The sequence below is a fragment of the Oreochromis niloticus genome, unplaced genomic scaffold, assembly GCF_001858045.2.
Source record: "Oreochromis niloticus isolate F11D_XX unplaced genomic scaffold, O_niloticus_UMD_NMBU tig00000221_pilon, whole genome shotgun sequence".
NCBI classification, from domain to species: Eukaryota; Metazoa; Chordata; class Actinopteri; order Cichliformes; family Cichlidae; genus Oreochromis; species Oreochromis niloticus.
The window spans coordinates 81,523-102,195 of NW_020327093.1; the positions used below are offsets into that span (position 1 = coordinate 81,523).

At 38.3% G+C, this 20,673-nt stretch overlaps 1 long non-coding RNA gene, 1 other non-coding gene and 1 pseudogene across 2 annotated transcripts; 1 reads left to right on the forward strand and 2 right to left on the reverse strand.

The window, feature by feature from the left end:
- Window positions 1-8,442: 8,442 nt before the first annotated feature.
- LOC109200220 (uncharacterized) lies at window positions 8,443-13,570 on the reverse strand. The gene is made up of 2 exons (XR_003217166.1): window positions 13,506-13,570; window positions 8,443-8,942 (listed from the first exon to the last, which is right to left on the reverse strand). It is a non-coding gene; the product is annotated as an uncharacterized LOC109200220 (long non-coding RNA).
- Window positions 13,571-19,229: 5,659 nt separating this feature from the next.
- Window positions 19,230-19,338, reverse strand: LOC112844448 (uncharacterized; annotated as a pseudogene).
- Window positions 19,339-20,168: 830 nt separating this feature from the next.
- LOC112844447 (5S ribosomal RNA) lies at window positions 20,169-20,287 on the forward strand. The gene has a single exon (XR_003217170.1). It is a non-coding gene; the product is annotated as a 5S ribosomal RNA (ribosomal RNA).
- The last annotated feature ends 386 nt before the right edge of the window (window positions 20,288-20,673 follow it).

The following is a 20,673-nucleotide window of genomic DNA, read 5'->3' on the forward strand; positions in this document are numbered from 1 at the left end:
TGCCACTGGACACTGGAGTGAAATGGAGCCCTGATCCTCATAGTTTTATTGTTCCTAATATTTCTTATAGATAGCACAGATAGTGTCCCACTGCAATAATCACTCATGTCTAGATATTCCTGTTAAAAGGGAGGTTTTCCTCCCTACTGTCGCATAGCAACAATGGCAAACACAAGCTATTCTATAAAACAATCTAATTTAAACGAATAATCCGATTGAAGCTTCAGACAGCCATCATATGACAGTGAAACACTGCCATCTGCTGGACTCGAATTACACAGACGCTGCTTTGACAGGTGAGAGAGTTTCAAGTCTGCAATGACTCAAGCATCAAACTACAAAACTATTATAGCGGACATGGTACTCTAATGGCTGCTTCATTAACGCAGGTCAGAAAGGATAAAAGAAAATCAATAAATTATGAAACACAAAACTTCTCTTATTAGCACAACACTGCCCAGGGCTCAGGAAGTGAGTGTATTCCTTATAGCCTATTAAACCATAGCATGTTATTTTGATGTGTTACAGATGAAATGGCTATCCAGTAACATTCAGCCACAAAAATGCTTTTTTAATAATTTTTTTTTTACAGCTTTGCACTTTTACACAAGTTTTATCATCAGTGTCGCAATGACTGCTGCTAAAATTGAGTACAAGATATTTGTTAGTCTGATTAAAAGGTCTTGATGCATGCTCAATCATCCAGGTAAGTAAATCTCCAAAAGTTGATTCTGTTCATCTGGACGTAGCGTTTTCAGTGGGAGAAACGTTTCATCACTCATCCAAGTGACTTCTTCAGTCTCAGCTGACTGCAGGTTTCCCCAATCTTAGAAACAGTACATTTGCATAATGACTGAAACCAGCCCACTGAAGGAACAATGGGCTGGGAGGTCAGTTCGTTCCTCATGATTCTGCAAATTCTCATGACCATTGATCAATGGCCATGAGTACCATTCACAAAGAGTTGTGGAATGGCTGCAATCACAGCATTGTAAGATGGTGAAAGATGTACCCTTAAGCCCCCTCCTCAATCCTCAAACTAAAGGTGCACCTTTAGTTTTGTAATTTAATTCTTCCATCCATTTTCTATCCCTGGCTGGGTCGTGGGGGCAGCAGCCTAAGCAGAGAAGGCCACACCTCCCTCTGACAGAGAGGTCACTACCCAAACCTTGTTACCATGGCTGAAGGTAAGGACGTAGATCGACTGGTAAAGCGAGAGCTTCGCTTTTACTTTCAGCTCTCTCTTCACCACGACAGATCTGTACAGTGTCTCCAGTCTGCGTTTGCACCCGCAGCACCAATCCATCTGTGAACTCCCGTTTCCCTTCTTACATCACTCGTGAACAAGACTGCGAGATCTGTAATTTAATAAAAGCAGTCATTTGTTTGTCAGAGTGCACCATCCATGTAACACCCTGTTCTTTCTTTCCTGTCTTATATGGAAATTCACTTTGTGTAGATGTTTGCAAGGCTGTTAAACTTCATTTATAGAGAGGTGCCTTATCATTTAGCCAGCTCTTTGAAGCAAAGCAGGTTCAAACTTAAACTTAAAGCTGTATTAGCACTAATATTCATATTATTATACAAATATTGCCAAAGTACTACAATGAGTTTATGCAAGTAGCGTTTTCTGCAGAAAACTCTCATTGCTAATTAATTACTTTGCTGGTCTGATTAGAGTGATTTGAGTTTTTGAATGACCTCAGATGACACAGTAATATCAAGGCTTCTTAGGTGTTGCATCTGTGACTTATTGCTTTGTGATGGACAAGAACAGTTTTAAAATCTGAGGCTAGAGATGAACAGACACAGTGTCTAAGAAACATACAGTTTTCTTGCCTTGTTTGGATCTGCTCAGAGGAGCTTTGTGTTCATGAAGAAGGATCGTTAATAAAAGTGACACTAACTTGATGTTGTTTGGCATCAATGTTTAATAATCTTAGAATCATTTAATACTTCTTAAAATTATAGTCATGTGAATTATCTATTGCAGTTATTGTTGACAAAAACTGAAAATTTTCATCATATTGTATCGTGTAACCATCCAGCTCACATATTAAATGTAAATGATTTGTTGAACTCAAGACATGATGAATGTTCCTGCATTAAAACACATCCAGCCTAGTGTTCTCACTCTACCTAAATGGATCTGTTACATTAGTAATATATGGGAGTTGTGTTTCAGTCTTTTCCACATGAGGACACTTACCTTTAGTTTTTGCTTTACTGATGAGTGGCTGGTTAACCTGCAGTGGTTGAAGTATGTGTCGGTCGTCTGGAAGAGAAGGTGTAGAAGATGTCTTTAATTAATGTAATGCTCTGAAGGTGTCAGTGATTACTGTGAATTCATTATAAAACTGGATTCCAGTGAATAAAGTGAATAAAGACAGGCCCTCATGGTGAAGCTCAGGTGTACATAAAGTGTGGCAGGAGAGCTTTGTCATACTTTCAGATATTTTACATGAGCCAGTCTTTCAAAAAAAAAAAATTCATTCATCCACAGGTATCACAATGCTGATATCTGAAAGTAAACTGATATATATCCCCGACTAGGTTTACTAATAAATAAAGGATCGCCCCAAAATGACCAAATATATAAAGACACACTCCTGAAGAACAAAAAACACATTTACATGTATAGATTCATTCCAAACGGCTCTCATTCCTCCAAACACATACCGATGATTTGTCACATAGCATCGTTACGTGTTGGGATGAGAACGTGTTGTTTCCAAAGCACCACAAATTGGGTTGTCTGTAGCTCAGGTAGAGCAGGAAGCCTACTAATCAGAAAGTTGCTGGTTCAATCCCCGTCTGCTGCAGTCTGCATGCCAAATATCCTTGGGCAAGATACTAACCCCAAGTTGCTCTCTGATGCATCCATTGAGAGGATGAATGTGTATTAATGTTAAATAGAAAGCACTTACAAAAAAAAGCATAGAAAAAAGTGATTGGGTGAATGAGGCAAGTTGTAGAGAGTAGAAAAGTTTTATATAAGAACCAGTTCATTTACCATTATATGTTAGTCAGTTCTGTACTTTATACATGTAATATTGATTCGTTAGGTTGACTACATGTACAGTTAAGCCCAAAATTATTCATACCCCTGGCAAATTTTGACTTAAAGTTACTTTTATTCAACTAGCAAGTTATTTTTTGACTGGAAATGACACAGGCGTCTCACAAAAGATAATAAGATGATGTACAAGATGCATCATTGTGGAAAAAAAATATTTCTCAGCTTTTATTTACATTTGAGCAAAAAGTATCATGTCCAGAATTATTCATACCCTTTACAAACTGTCACCGTCTCTGGGAAAATCCAAAGTTCCATACCATTCCAAATAGTCAAAGCTGTTCTAAAGCATCCCAATTACCCTGATTAATTGGAAATAGCTGTTTTGATCAGCTCAACAGGTGAAAAACAGCAGCTCTCTGCAGGTGGTCTGTGGACAGTCATGGCTAAGACAAAGGAACTCAGTGAGGACCTGCAGCTGTGCATTGTGGCTGTTCACAAGTGAGGAATGGGCTACAAGGCCATATCCAAATGTTTTCAAGCTCCAGTGGCTACAGTGCAAAGTATTATTAAAAAATACAAGATGTTCCGCACTGTGGAAAATCTCAGAGGACGTTGTCAGAACCCAAAAGTGAAACCTGTGCTGGCCAGGAGAATAGTGAGAGAGGTGAAAAAGAATCCAAGGATCACCACCAAGGCCATTCTGGTGAATCTGGGCTCTGCTGGTGGCAATGTCTCAAGCCAGACAGTCCAACGGACACTGTTGGGTTCCACGGATGCAGACCAAGGAAAACGCCACTTCTCCAGGCACTTCTAAGGCATGCAAAAGCTCATTTGGCCTTTGCAAATGCTCATCTGGACAAAGAAGAAGGTTTCTGGTCTTCAGTGTTATGGTCAGATGAAACAAAAATTGAATTATTTGGTCACAATGATGTTGGCATCATTGTGATCATTTGGCATAAAAATGGAGAAGCCTTCAACCCAAAGAACACCATCCCCACTGTCAAACATGGTGGTGGGAACCTAATGCTTTGGGGGTGTTTTTTAGCCAATGGACCATGGAACCTAATCACAGTAAACAGCACCATGAAAAAAGAGCAATACATGAAGATTCTCAACAACAACATCAGGCAGTCTGCAGAAAAACTTGGCCCTGGGAACCAGTGGACATTTTAGCACGACAATAACCCAAAACATACAGCAAACGTGGTGAAGAAATGGTTAGCAGACAACACCAGTAACGTTTTGCAGTGGCCTAGCCAGAGTCCTGACTTGAATCTAATTGAGAATCTGTGGAGGGAGCTAAAGATCAGGGTGATGGCAAAAAGACCCTCCAACCTGAAAGATTTGGAGCTCATTGCTAAAGATGAATGGGCAAAAATGCCTGTGGAGACATGCAAAAAGCTGGTCTGCAATTATAGGAAGCGTTTGATTGCTGTAATAGCCAATAAAGGCTTTTTTCTATTGATTATTGAGAAGGGTATGAATAATTCTGGACATGATACTTTTTGCTAAAATATAAATAAAACCTGAGAAATATTTTTTTCCACAATGATGCCTCTTGTACATCGTCTTATTATCTTTGGGGAGACACCTGTGTCATTTCTGCTCAAAAAATAACTTGCATATTGAACAAAAGTAACTTTAAGTCAAAATTTGTCAGGGGTATGAATAATTATGGGCTTAACTGTATCAGACCTAACTCACTGACAGAAAATTTAAACAACTGCAATTGTTTATTTTCAGCATCTGAAATACTAGTTTAGTTTGTTTTTTGTTTTGTTTTTCTTTTTGGCTCCTGATATTAGTCAACTACTATTTGTCAATGTTGAACTAATAATGAATTTAAGAAAAGGTATTATCCCAGTTTCATCCTGTTCAATTCAATTCACAACTACAGTTGCCTCAAAGCGGTTTAAATTGCAATTTCACCAGCTGAGACCACATCCTCATTTTAGGTTTGACAGCATTTCTAGTAGATAATGGCAGATGGCTTGAGCATGAATTTAGGCTGCAGTTTGGGGAAGGCCTCAGAGGGGACTGTCAGCGACTCCTGAGCTGTGCACGAGGGGTCGACCACCCACTGGATGGCCGGGCACTCGTTTTCAACCGTACTATACCTGACCTCACACTTCGACAGTTTCTGTCTGATGTGCTCAGGTAACCTGTAGTGCCATGAAACCACTGTCACGCCAGGGTGCATAAGAAATGATGCTTTATGAGACTGATGGGGTCGGGCAGCAGGGAAAACACATCCACAAAATGCTAGTAACTTAAGTTTGACTATCTAAGACTACCTAAATTAAATAAAGTCATTACATGCTTGTTAAAAGCCAACACCAATTTTTCACACTTGTGACTACTTCTCCACGTTAGATAAGTTTTCAGTGTTTGGCATTACCAAAATGGGCTGAAATAATAAGTCAGTATTATTTTGAGTATCCAGAAGATGTGCATATTAGTTGGAAAGTTTAGTGGAGTGTGTTTGTGTGAGCAAAGTCCTGCTGATGGCTTAGATCCAGCCTATGGTAGCGCCTGCTGCAGTTCTCTGTACACTGTAAATGTATTTCATGCAGTTAAGTGTAAGTTGTGTACATGTTGTTTGAGTAAATCTTCTCAGTCAGTAAACACCAGTTTTATCATTATCTTGATTAAACATAGTAACACCTACTTGTATAGTAAGGTTAAGCTTATCAACTAGATTCGAGAGGAGTAAAATAAATTTGAGAGAATTGAGTGTTGAACAGCCGGCAGATTTATTACAATGTTACAATGGTGCAATAAACCAATGTAAACAACATAGAAAATTATACCGAAGATCGACAGAGAAGAGCGCTCTTTTGAAAATAACAACAAAATAAAATAAAATAAGTAGTCTCTTTAGACCTGACTCCTGATGAACAGGATATTGTGAGTTCAATAGTTTCCAGAGAAACGATCCGTATGAAGTAAGCAGTTTTTGCTCTTGCTTATCTGAAATCCTGTGATTTGAAGTAATTCAGTCTGTAGATCTACTCCTGCATCCAGAACAGCTGGCCACACTGCTTTTGGATTCGCCAAGAGTTTTCACAGGGTCTGGCTCGCCATCCACATCCAGAACCACTTCAGATCCAGGATCACAAAAAACCAGTCTGCACATACAGTACAGAGCAATAAACAAAATAGTTCTTAACAGTTTTTCTAAATAAAATGAGATCTCATAACGTTTTCAAAATCAAGTACACTGTTGTTTTAACATTGTTCTGTCTCTATGAATTCAATCTGTACTGCTTTACAGCACTACAATCAATTGTATTTATATACCCCTTTTTAAGGCATATACAATCACATCATGAAATGTTTGCAACGTAACTAGTTTTAAATAACTTATTTACATGAATCAACCCATAACTGAAATGACAAAGTGCAGAAAAAACACTGAACAACATTCATGGCTAAAAGAAAAGTGCATCCTGCATTAGTTTTGCGCATTTGTGAAGATGCCCAATCAAATAGACAATAAAATAAAATACGACACTCCATTTCACACACAGTTCAAGTACTCCGACTGGTTTTAGCTTTCTTAGACAATACAGAATTCACACTGTTGCAGTATTTACCACATGTAAAATTAGCATAGGTTTTCCTGCTAACTTATCACTTTTAGTAACTCACCGGAGTTCCCAAGAAACAAACCCACGCTCTGCCTGGTTTTGGTCGAGAGTAAAACACATAAAGGCCTCTGAAAAGTACATAACTTTAAGTTAGAGACTGTTAAAATACTTTATAACACTTATTTTATATCGAAAGACTCACTGTGTAGCTTGTTAATTGCTCTCGGGTGTCTTGCTCCGTTTTGCCTAGCTTAATGCAGCAGCGTGCTTTTGTTGCATTCACTGAACTACGGAAAATCAAAGTGTGTTCAAGGGGTGTCGGAAATAATAATACAAGGTAAAAAACAAAAATACTAGTAACCATGTCTATAGGGGTTACACATACATAATGAATACATATTTATATCTGAACAGAGAGATATAACATGCACTAAATTCAAATTCACTGAGCCACCCACTTATTTGCATGAGATCTGAGACACTGGAAGCAGCAAAAAAGCTTGTAACAAGTTGTTTTGTGCAATTCAGGTGGACTGAAAGAAAAACTATTAATAATATCAATAAATGAAAGACTGCAGTCTAGTTTAGCTGACTAAATTAAAAGTGAAGATCCAGAAGAGGCAGAGCATTAACAAGAACACTGTCAGTGTCTGTGTGTCATGGTTCTGGGTCTTTGTCCCAGTGTTTTGTGTTGGTGGACTTTTGAATCTTATTCAATCATTGTTGTCATATTCTTATGCTGACTGAGGTTTCCTAGTTTAGTTTTCTTACATATGTCAGTTTTCTTCTTCTTAATTGTTTTTAGTATTATTATTATTGTTTGTCCTCAGTGCCTCCAGTGCATGTCAGTCTTGTTGTCATGTCCCATCTGTCATAGCCTTCATCTCTGCATTCTGTCTTTACCGTCCTCTTAGTCTTGTCTCTCCGTCTCTCTGTGTCTTAGTGCTGTCTCTGTGTTTTGTCTCCTTTACCTGTTTCCAATGTCCCTCTCTTTGTGTTTTGTCCTTGTCTCCCCAATCCATTGTGTGCTCCCATGTTTGTTTATCCCCATCTTGGTGTCAAGCTCACCAAGCTCTTATTTTGATTTTGAAAGTCACTGTTTTTCGTGGTATTGGTGATGCAGCTAAAATAAATGCTTTTAAATAAAAGAATAAGCATTCAAAGTGCTCAGTGGTGAAACTGTAACTCTTTCAGAGTTTGATAGCTGGACAAGTGATGCCTTATTTAAAGAAACATGAGCTGAGTTCAGCATATTATCTGAACAGAGCTGATTCAATGAGCAAGAATAAACAGTGACAAGAGCAACAGTTAGTGCACTCTTGATTATCATATGAATTCTAATGAAAACAGTTAATCTGTTAATATCCTGTTAATCTACATACAGCAAATAAAGAACATGTGACTTTAAAGCATTCAGTAAAGTGATAACTGTCCTCTGCCCACTAAGTAGTGACTCTACAAAAGATTATATTTCATTTCCAGAGTTATTCTCCCTGACATGTAGGAGTGTAGAGGTTTAAAGTGAAACTCTTGCTGTTACATTTGTACAGGAAACATCGGACTTTATCTCAAAAATCCATGGAAATTCATTCATTATTGAAAACTTTGTTTTCATTTTTTCACTATAATGTTACTGAACTAAATGTGAGGCAGCTTCTCTTTGAAAATACAATTTGTAAAAATCATGAAAATTTTAAGTGACAGAAATTCTCTGAGGCAGAAAGCTGGTTAATAAGTTTATTTTATCAATTCAACAATTCAGCAGAGGGAGAGTAGATGTAAAATTAACTGAGTGCAGAACATAATGTTTTATTGCATTTTCACTATTCATTGTTTTTCTAAAGCAAACTGAAGAAAAATCATGATAAGCAATAATGAGATTGTAGCCAGGATGGCTGTAAACTTCAAACTAAGCAAAACGCAACAATTCAGAACAGTTTAACCAATTTGCTGCTATGCAAGTGGACTGGCACTCCATGTTTACACATTATAGGAACAATCCTGTTGTCATGGCGTCGACCTGTATAACTACAATTAGGATGTGAACTGATAACAACGCGCCTGCATACAACAACATTAAAGCCAACATTATGTGTTCCATCACCATGTGCACAGGTGTTTCTGACCCTAACACCTGTGTCCAGAAGAAATGTGTTTATTTTTTTGCATCCACCATTTCGACCGTTGATTTGTCTCGTCTGCATCACTGTAGCACATTCGTATTCCAGCATGTTTCCAATGACATGTTTCTGATAGAAGTCCAGGCTTGCACAGAGCTCCACAGCAGAAAGCAGGCCCAGCAGCAAACAGACAAACTGAACCTGCATGATCCTCTGGTGAAGAGAAAGGAAAATAGTGTTCTTATTAAACACCACAAATAATGTAGTTTCAGAAAGGAGAGACTGTGTTTGCTATCTCCATTCTTTCTGAGACTGACAGATCAGAAGAAACAAAACAAAACGGACAGTTTGATAATTAAATTAAAAGAGCTGGGACAAAACACAGCAGGGGGAATATTAACAGGAAAACTCTCAGTGTCTGTGAGATGTCTATTTTCTTTCTGATATGCTAATCAGTTAGTGCAGCGATAATCAGTGTAAATGTTAGCATAGTTTTATGTGACATTGAATTTACTCAACTAAAGGTAGTTTAGTGTTGTTGGTCACCATTATCAAAAACATATGATCTTCTGTCTTAAAAACACAAAAGGAAGCTTTAAAAAATTGTGATACAGCTTATGTTTATATAAGAATATTACATTACAACATTTTAAAAGTGCAGTTTTTTTGACTCTCCGCACACAGGACATTTTTATTGTTCTCTTTTATTTCTTCCTCAGTGGCGTCCACAAATTAAAACGTACCAAAGTAAAGCCGTCTCTCTCCTTTCATCGCAGATGTTGCTGTTAAATAGTATGTCCATCCAGCCTTTACATTACTGCCATCGTGTGGCCGCAGTCAGCTATTGTCACTGAAAGCTGCAGTAATTTCAATATTATTGGAGACTGCAGCTCTGTCTGCGATACAGGTGTGTGTGTGTTTATTTTATTTATTTTAGTAGTTTCTGCTTGCCTTGTGTGTAATTGCACTGATGTCCATCCAACTTTGTTTATTGGCTTCATTGTTTAATAATCTTAGTTATTGCTTAATATAACCACAAATTGCTGTTGAATCTAAATGTCTTACAGTGAGCCTCATTTGAATTTTGATTTTGTCTTTTCACACACTGATAGCCAGCCTGAAACTTTTACATTACCCAGTGAAACAATGTTCAAGAACTAAAACGTCAGCTCGGACATGAAATCATCTTAAATGTAAATACCAGAGAGCTTTCCTCTCATGTATTTTGGCTTGGTGTGTATTAACAATCAGTGGCAGTCCTAGCCTGTTTGGCGCCCTGGGCGAACACCCCGTCTGATTATAATTCTGATTGTTTCAGGATGACCTGCCATTACCCAATGACACATCTGCTTACCTGTATCTTTTGCTCGTTTCTCCTCTTCTTTTCTCTTTTTTCTAAACTGAGCACCTGATGGCTTTGAACTTTTCTTGTCCATCTTCCGTTGGTTTTAATTTTGCACTCCAGTATGAACACCCATCCCCCAACCCGAGGATCACCACGACATAACCTAATAGACCTACACCTTAGTTCAGAGATTCGCTTTGTCTGGGGTTTATTTCTGGGATTTCGCACAACCCAGGATTCAAATCATGAATTCATAATGAGCTTGGATTTACAAAATTATGAATGAAATGCGCTCTATTTGGAAGCAGCCGGCCCACCTCCCCTTTCGACGGGTTGTGTGTGAGACTTTAAATCATCAAACTATAAAATATAAATTTTAAATTTTTATTGATCCCTTTACCCCTAGTTCTAAAGTGTATATTTATTTTCTTATTCTTCTTATATTTCTTTTTTTTCTTAATGTGGCCCTAACACTCCTTCGTACAGGTGTGTACACAGAGGGAAGCCCAACAATGTCTGACCCTGATCTTTGCAGCAGGAGTGATAGCAACGATATTTAGACTTTTGCCTTTTGGTCAATTATTTCAATTTTGATGCTTTAAAGCTCATCTTAGAAATGAATTGTTGGCATAAAATGAAAACAAAAGCAATAAAATTTAATAACATTAAAAACAAAAAAAACATCCGAGAGGCAGGGTGCTGAATATGAACATTTGACCTTGTGAGTCCTGTGACTGGTGATGCCAAAAATTAAAAAAAAAAAAAAAAAGTAAATAAACAAAGCAAAAACATTTATTCCATACTATTCTGCGATCAAATAAAAATATTTTATTAGAAGCCAGTTTGATGGAAGAGATTATTTCTACACAGCATCCTACAGTCAGTACAATTAATATATCAGTATTGGTGGGTTGAATATAGTTTGAAAATAGTTTTATATTATTTAATGCAATGTGTGAAGAAATAGAAGCTGATCACATGTTCAAAAAAATGTAAATGGTTACTGATAAGACAGGCTCGAGTGAAAACTTGTGACGAACAAGATGTTTCCAGCGACGTTTAGTCAGAGCTGATGATAAATGTTTCTCTTTTGTTATCTCAGACATGTATATTTGTGGGTACAGAGGTATCGTCCATGGGGATTTTTCCTATAGCTGCGTTATTGGATTCAAAAGTCACTATGTCCTTCTCAAAGTGCACAGGTAATCCTCCACATTGGACTACAACTATTCTGTTAGTGAGAAGTTTGCCTTTATACTGGCAGTTGGGTTTCCTGCCTCCATTATTCTTTAGTTCACATTTAACAATACTAAACTTTGCTTTACTCTCTGTCAAGCAAGTATTCTTATGAGGTGACCCATGACCATTACAAATGGCTTTGACCTTTTCGTAATCACTAAGGATGAACGTGTTTGTGTCCTTACAACTGTTGTCAACATTGTAGATCTGCTTGTTTTTTATTTCTGCCTCACATTTTTTCGCAGTCATCTTGGCATCTACATGCTGTCGTTTAAACTTTTCATAAGGGGTTTCATTCTGACGCTTGTCAATTGGTTTGGGTTTAAGATTGGCTGGTTTTGAGAATCCAGTGGCAAAGAGCAGCATGAGCAGCAAACAGGTAAACAGGATCCTCATTGTTTCCTGGAGAAAGAAAAACAGGAACATTTTCCAAGTTAAGAATTTGGAGCAGCCAAAATCTTGTCACTGTAGAAGTGGAATAATTATTTAATCTTCTGCTGAATTTGTAATTTTGCTCCATTACAAAGAAATGAACAGTATCTAATATTTATGGTAGGCTCATTTTAATCGAGAGACAGAATATCAACCAAATCCAGAAAAAAACACATTACACAAACATACTAACTGATTTGCATGTCATTGATTGAACTAAGTACTTGATCCCCTATAACCAAGCCAGAATTCTGGCTCCCACAGATTGGATTGCACTTAATCAATTAATCATTTAAAGACAATCTTGATCTCAGTTTATTTTGTGTAAAAAGCACACCTCTACAGTATCAGTCTCTTCCATTCCAAGTTCTACACCACCACGGGCAAGACTGCAGAGGTGTCAAAGGATTTGTTACTGAGGTCTACAGGGACAATACAAATCTACAGTCTTGTGCCACCATAGTCAAGACCGAAGACCTCTTATCTTGCTGCATGCAAGATCTTGTCTCATGGGGTGAGGATGATCGTGAGAAAGGTGTTGTCAACAGGGGATCAAATGATTATTTCCCCATGGTATGAAATGTAAATACACAGAACCACGTGACAGATGGTAGCTTCTTTTCATGATAGTCTTTTTACTTTTTTTTGTCTTTCTTAGAAGCTGCTGGCCAACAAAGTTTTATTCATAGATGTTTATTGTTTTAGATAAATTTGCAAACTGAACTCCACGCTTCCCGTCTCTCAGTTTCTTTGGCAGAGTTTACTTTTCATTTTTAATGGCTTGTTGTTTTTTTATTGACTTATATAGAAACCCACACAAGTTTAACTTAAAAAAAAAAAACCTTATGTAACTAAATAATAACAACTTAATTTATCAACATAAATAAAAGAATAATTTCAGTGTTTTTCATCTATTCTTTATGGAATTTTTCCAAAACATTTTCAAACATTCAGATTTGTCTTTTATTTTCTTGTTGAAACCTTATAAATGGTGAACTAAAAACCCTGGAATATGGTTTGAAACATTGAAATTTTACTCTGAAAGGCAGCATGTTTCGCTTTTTGGCAGCTTTTATTTTGAAACGGCAACACTAATCAGTACTTCTCCACACCTGTGGTGCACGCGCTGCGCAGACCCCGTCGGGCATGCGCTGCAGAGCATGCGCGGCAGAGGAGGGGGGCTGACTTGAGCAGAAAGCGCGGAGAGACAAGTCGAAAGGAAAAACCAGACGATCGCTGATAAAGAAAGCAGACAGAAAGAATTTACCTGAGCTTGAAATAAAACAAGTGTTAGCGGATCTCTGCTGGACAGGTAATTACCGCAGTTTGGTTTAATATCTTATTTTAAACAGTGTAACTACGAAGCGAACACAAATACAGATCATATTATTTTGAAACTTATCAGAGAGGCACTGGAGGACAGATTCAACAATAATATTGTGTACATTTTTTAGAGTATTACTGGATTTTTTTAAAACGGGCAGTTGTAATCATTTACTTGCATTTGGTAGATATGGTAAACAAGTAAGAAAATGAACAACAAATTAAGTAATTTAAATAAATTTGATGATTTTTGAGTCTCAGTTGATGAGTTCATGAGGTGTATCTAAAGGCACCTTCTCTACCTGCATCCACTCATTGAACCTTACAGAGGGAAATGGTGATTGCACTCAGTCATGACAACATTCTTGCTAAATGTAATTATTACATTAGAAAGTTATGAAACTTTTAAGCAAACTTTTCCAAATGAGGACACTTACCTTATTTTTTGCTTTACTGATCAGTGGTTGGTTGATTAACCTGCAGGAGTTCAGGCACGAGTCAGTCATCTGGAACACCAGGTGGTGAAGATGTCTTCAGTAAATGAAATGCTCTAAAGGGGGAATTAAAATTGAACATTATTTGAACATAAATAAAAAAAAGATAGGCCTCTGCCTGTGCATGCACATTTCTTATGCACGATATTCATGGTCACAGAACCCAGATGATGCATGTTTTGAAGCCCATATCTGGATAGTGAATGTGAGTAGAAGTGTGGCAGGAGATCGAGTTATTGAAAATAAGCCTGTTGTCTATAAAAGATTTTAAATATACAAATAAAAAGTTCTTACCAAACGAGGAGTCAAGATGAGCAGAGACCAGGTCTAGTGCAGCTCAGCTGTTATTAAATTCTACCTGAGCAGGTTGGAGCTCATTTGTGTCACAGAGCAACAAAAAGCACTTTGGGGGCTTCAGTTTTTAAACATTTCAGTAGCCCCACCTTAAATAATCACTAGCATCAGTGTCTACATCACTAGCCCACCAGTTCCAAGAAACTTTAGCACTGCTCTGTTTGTGGTTCAGAACATGCTGCAAACATGATGTGAGGACCAGTGACCACAGGTGCAGATGCAGGTTGTCTTTCATAGCTCGCGTTACAACAATTGCAGCTATTTTTTTCAATTCAATAAACCACATGTATCAAAAATAAGTAAGTTAATAAAATATTGACATTTGTGAAAAAAGTACAGAAACTGCATTTTGGCTTAGTTTTTGTTAAGTAAATAATGGCACGGTGTAATATATCACGTGTTGTTATTCAGCTGATGTTGTATATACCTAATTTTAAGGTGGGCACTAAGACTCTATTGTAGAGTCTGACAGCAGCTGGAAAGATATCTGAAATTTCTCCTTGGCACACTGTTGTTGCAGCAGCGTGTCACTGTAGGAGCTGCTCAGTGCTGCTAGGATGACCTGCATGTGGTGGGAGGTGGGCTTTTTGTTTTATTTTTAATATCCTGTCCTATCTGCCAGCTTTTGCAATCAGAGTTGTGACGTGAATGCATTGTGGTGCAGAACACATTTTGCTTTTGCAAGAACAGCTACTTGGAATCTCTATAGGCTCCTCTTGTTCATGTGACTATGTTATCTGTTTATTTATTCATTTCTATTTGTGTTATTTCAGTTATTACACTGGTATAGTGTCACTATGTCACCTGCAGCCTCCAGGAGTACCAATTATCTGAGACCACACATCTCAGCGACGTGTGCGTGCCCATCCCAGCAGGGGAAAGAGGGAGGCCCCAGATGGGGTGCCAAAGCCAAAGGGTGAGAGTCCCAGAGGACCAGAGGCAACGGGCAGTCGACCCTAGAGGCCAACCATCCTGGTACAGGTTGAGAACAGGGTTCCAGGCACCCAGAACCACCCGGCATCCAAAAGATAGGAGAAGCGTCCGGCTGGGATTGCTGACTGTATCCAGGGCTAAGTCACAGCAAGCCCCAGACCCAGGCCCAGCCATGCACACACAAACACAAATTATTCACTCACTCACTCTCACCCACATGTGCTGTTGTGCTGTGTGTCCTCTGTGACACACAGAAAGACATAAGACACAGTGGGAGGTTGTATCTAAGAGCGATGACAGCTTAGCCACCATTTTTCCAGTCACTTTATGCTGCCTCAACCATAACACAGGTCTACAAGATCAGTCTGTTCAGTATTTTTCTGTCCTCAGTGGGGATACTGCTGTCCCAGCAGAACACACCATAAAAGATGACTGATGTCACCCCAGAGTCATAGAAGGTCTTCAGAAACTCCAAAATAATTGAATCTAGCCCTCTAGGTGTCCATCAGGTGTGATGTCAGAGCCTCCAGCCTGCAGCTGTTGTTCATTTACATCTGCCTAATTGATCATTTATCCTCAACACACTTTTCAGTTCCCTTGCCTTAAACTGGACAATATGTAAAGTCTAAATTCCAACAAAGGTTGGTCAAAGGTTGAAACCTGCACTGAGCTGAGACAGAAGAAGTCGGAAGTCGAACTTGGATGAGTGACGTAGCGTTCCTCCGACTGAAAACTCTACGTCCAGATGAACAAAATTAACTTTTCGGGACAGGTCCCCAGATGTTTTCTCTTCTCAGAATCCTCCTCTGCTCTGGATTCACAGATCATATCTGTTTTATCTGATATACAGTCATGTGGAAAAGAGTGTTTTTATGGGAATCTATAGCATACTCTGAAAAACTAAGCACAGTCCATGAGTGAGTAGGTTGTAGAACAACCTTTTAGCAGCAATAGTGTCACCAAATTGTTTCTGTATGACTCTTAGTCTGTCACATGGTTGTGCAGGACTTTTGACTCACAATTCTTTACATTGTTTCGTCAGTTCATTGAGGTTTGTGGTATTTGTTTATGTAAAGCTCTCTTAAGTTCCCAGCACTGTTTTTCAGGTTGACGTGTGGACTGTGACCGGGCCATTCCAACACCTTGATTCTGTTGTAGCTCTGCTGATGTGCTTGGGATCTTTGTCCTGCTGCATTACCAAAACTCAGTTTTGACTATAGAGTACTTGGTATACAGGGGAGGTCATGGAAAACTCAATGACTGCAAGGGGCCCAGGTTCTGTAGCTGCAAAACAAGCTCAAATCACCCCCCCCCCTTCACCACCATACTAACAGCTTGTATGAGGTGTTTGTGCTGTTATGCTTTGCAACTTTACTACCAAACTTGCATCCATGCTGTCATGCTGTTTTTAGAGAGAAGAGACTTTCTCCTTGCAACCCTTCCAAACAAGCCACACTTATTCAAACTTTTTCTAATTGTCATAGACTTTAAGATTTAATGTGCTAACTGAGGTCTGTAGAGTCTGATATGTAGCTTCTGGATTTTTGAGCTTTTTCTGACCATTGCACAGTTTGACCCTGGGGTGAATTTTCTGGGACATCCATTCCTGGGGAGATTATGACATTATCTTAACACACACCTGCCAAAACTCATGCTTTTATAGAGGTGCTCACATATGCTGATGAGCAATTATTCAAATGCAGTTGATTAGCAGCATCTGGCTGCTAATCACCTTCTAATTTGCATTGAAGCAATAAAGGTGCTTTCTGAATAACAGGAGCCGTCTGGTGTGATATTCATATTTAAAATGAATAATCAGAATCAGAATGACTTTAATAATCCCAAAGGAAAATATGTGGGTTACAGTTGCTCATATATATCTGTATGTATGTATGTATGTATGTATGTATGTATGTATGTATGTATGTATATATAATGTATATATATATATATACACACACACACACACACACACACACACACACACACACACACACACACACACACACACACACACACAAATCACGCAATTATAAATATCAAGAGGTGAGGTGAAATATGTGTGATTGACATTTAACTCTAACTTGTGAACTTTGTCATTTGTTATTTTACTGTAGAACATGTGCCAGTGGGTATAACTGTATTAGATGGAGGAGTTGTACAGGGAGATGGCCACGGGCAGGAATGATTTCCTGTGTTGTTCAGTGGTGCATTTTGGTAATCTCAGTCTCTCACTGAATGTGCTCCTTTTCTTGGACTACATCTGCCTCTCAGACACCCTAAATGAGTACAACTCCATCCCCACTCATTACTGGCCTTGCGGATCAGTTTGAGTCTGTTGGCACCTGTGTCCCTCAACCTGTTGCCCCACCATGCAGCAGCATAGAGGATGGCACTGGCCACAACAGATTTGTAAAAAATCCTGAGCATTGTCCTTAGCTGCCTCAGAAAATAGAAACGACTCTGGCCCTTCCTGTGGAGTGCAGCGGTGTTCTTAACCCAGTCCAATTTATTATGTATGTATACTCCAAGTCCAGTTAAAAAGCATGAGTAACTTAAACATAGTTTTGAAATATACAATTTATATTTTTCAATTCATATTAAAATTGACTGATTAAAAATGTTTTTATAGAGATAAAAAAAACATTCCTGCTTAGATTTAGTCACAATGAAATGATGACTGTAAATTTTTAAAAGTGAAATTTATAAAGGTAAACTCAAAAGTTGTCAAAAACAGCCATTTATAACCTTGACTTCAGGGTTTTACATGACACAAAGTGTTACATTATAACATATGTAGTTAGTGTGATAACATCTAGAGTTATTGCATTTATAGAAGTTTCTTCTGCTCTCAGAACAGATTCAGTTGTTCACAGTTTTGGCACACGGTGCATTACCAGGCTGCAAACACTCACAAGGTGTTGAGTTGTGGTCATGAAAAGAACAAAGTGGTTAAAGACAAGTCTCTGATACAGTGTCGTCAGACTGTTGACAAACCCTCAGTCTAGCCACAGTGTGACAGCACGCCTTTGCTAAAAGTCACGTATTGAATTGCTTCTCATGCAGTGTTTTCTGCTCTTTATTTCACTCTACTTGAATACAATTACTTGAACAAGCCTCTGATGTGTAAATCAAATCCAACTGAATGTCATCAGAACATATAATGACATTTTTTTTCCTTTGGTAATAAGTTGAGAATGAAGATTTGGAGTAACACTGAATATAAAAGTTTTCATCTCAGAAGGTCAGTTTCTATGTTGGATTGCAAACTCACTTTAGTAGTTCTCCTCCTCCATTATTCCATCCATGATCACTGATGAGAAGTTAATAGGCATTAGTCATGTCAGTTTAAGACATTGTACAACTTCGTATTAAAAGATTTGAATGTGTGTATACTTTTTAATTTTTCACCATGAGATTGAAGCCCATAATAAGTCATATGAAAATGACAGCATTACCTTCACCTTGAGCCATGCGAGAAAACTGCTCTGGTTTTTGTAAATATGGGCTTTAGGTGGACACTGTGCCTTCTCCATGGTTGACAAGTTACTCAGTACTGTGCTGAGAAATTCCTCTTTCTGTAGAATACTACAGAGTGCTTAACTGTTTTTGATTCATAGAATCAATAAGTTTTGTATTTCATGCAAATTTTGTTCTTATATTGTTTTTTTTTTGCAGACAGCTTGTTGATGCTGCCTCATTTTAAAGTATCATCTGTTTTATTGGAGTCCAGCAGAGGGCAGTGTTTCACCGTCAACAGATGAATGTCTGAAGCTTCAATTGTGTCTTCAGATTGGATTTGGTTGTAATTTATGTTGTCTGTGCAATACTAAAATTATAATGGGATGTTGAAGCTCTTCTAAATCCTCACCAGATTTTGCTCAAATGCTGATATAAACTCACAATATATTGGCAGTAAATAATAGAGAGGAGAAAGGAGGAGACAAAAGTCAATTACAAAATTAATGGGGCTGCTTTGAGCCATATCAACAGTTTAAATGATAAAGTTACAGATATCAGGGGGAGAAAATAACAGACTGACAGCTGTGGCTCATCAATAAGGCTCTGCAAAATAGAAAACAGGATGAAGACTGATCTTTACTGTGAGTAAAGATCAGTCTTCATCCTGTTTTGGAACCTAAAGTTAGGAAATAATAATGATGCTCTCTGACATCCACTAAATGTCAGACACATGACACTGAGCTAAACCACTGCTGGAAAATACACACCAGAAAAGTAAATACAGTAAGATGATTATCAAGTTTTACACAAGAACTAAATGTATTCTTTTTATGAGCGTTGTAATGAAGTTTTTTTTCTGATTCTGTTTTCTGTGAGTGAGCAGCAGCGCCCTCTGCAGTCTGTGTGTAGAAGAGCAAAAGCTTACAGCACCTGGTATTCCCAGGCGGTCTCCCATCCAAGTACTGACCAGGCCCGACCCTGCTTAGCTTCCGAGATCAGGCGTGTTCAGGGTGGTATGGCCGTAAACGAAAGATGCCACGTTCAAAAGGTCTTTTATAGATGACGTAGAAACATTCATCATCTATGACTATTGGTCTTAGTTGACTGTTCTCCGTCACAGTCCGTAACACTGCCCTGCAGTAAATGATCAGCTACACTTTTTAACATTAATGTGATATGTTATAGATAAAACACTACTTTATGATTATACAACTACATTCAGCAGCAACACGCTTTTTACAAACTAATATGTCAATAAAAACATAATGTGACCTGCTATGTCATTTTATGTGACCACACTGTTTTTTTCCCAAACAATGACATCTGACAAGAAAGCCTAATTTTTGCTTTTCAGTATCAAAGAAACTTCGGCTTTCACAATTTATTGCACACTGAAAAATTCTTAGCTATGTCTCCAATAAATCTTTTGTAAACAGAAAAGTTTGGAGTTTTTTTTTACTTTCAACCACAGAAATCTCATTTTTTATGACTACAGTTAAAAAGCAACAAGAACCACAACAAGAAAAAATGGGCAATCTGGACAAACAGCTACCAGAACGTTGTCTGGGATTTTACACATTTATTTCTTACAATTTAAGTCCAAAAACTCGTACTGACAGATTTATTTCTTTGTCAGAACAGCTTTTTCTTTAACACGTAGAAAAACTGTTACATAAGTGACTTCTTTACACTGACAGAAAGGAGACTTTCACTGGTCCAGACGGCTTAAGATCAAAGTGGGCTGTATATGGTCCGCAATATAAAATGAGTTCGACACCCCTGGTGTAATCCATCTGTAATGCATCAAATCTAAATCTGTAGTCATCTATAAAAGGCTTTTTATGCATTTTGCCTCTCGCTTACGGCCATACCACCCTGAACACGCCCGATCTCGTCTGATCTCGGAAGCTAAGCAGGGTCGGGCCTGGTCAGTACTTGGATGGGAGACCGCCTGGGAATACCAGGTGCTGTGAGCTTTTGCACTTTGACACACAAACTACAGAGGGCGCTGCTGCTCACTCAGTAGAGCCAGGTTAAATTAATCTCTTCCACTTGTTAACTGAATTCTTTTTTCTTACCCTTCCCAGATCAGCGAGTACAATCCTAGCTAAGGTCGAGTAGAAAGCAGGCAACTATTAAAATTAATCAATCAATCAAGCCTTTATTTGTCACATGCAAAGTTTACACCTGCAGTGAAATGAGACCCCCCCCCCGACCAAACATACGTAGCACAGACATCACATGGGGAGACCTCTACTCATACTGGGCTCCTTGTGGGAGGTCAGCATGAGAACAGAAAACGAAAAAAACTCCCCTACACAGAGAGCACATACATCTCCACATCACAACACCATCAGCCATC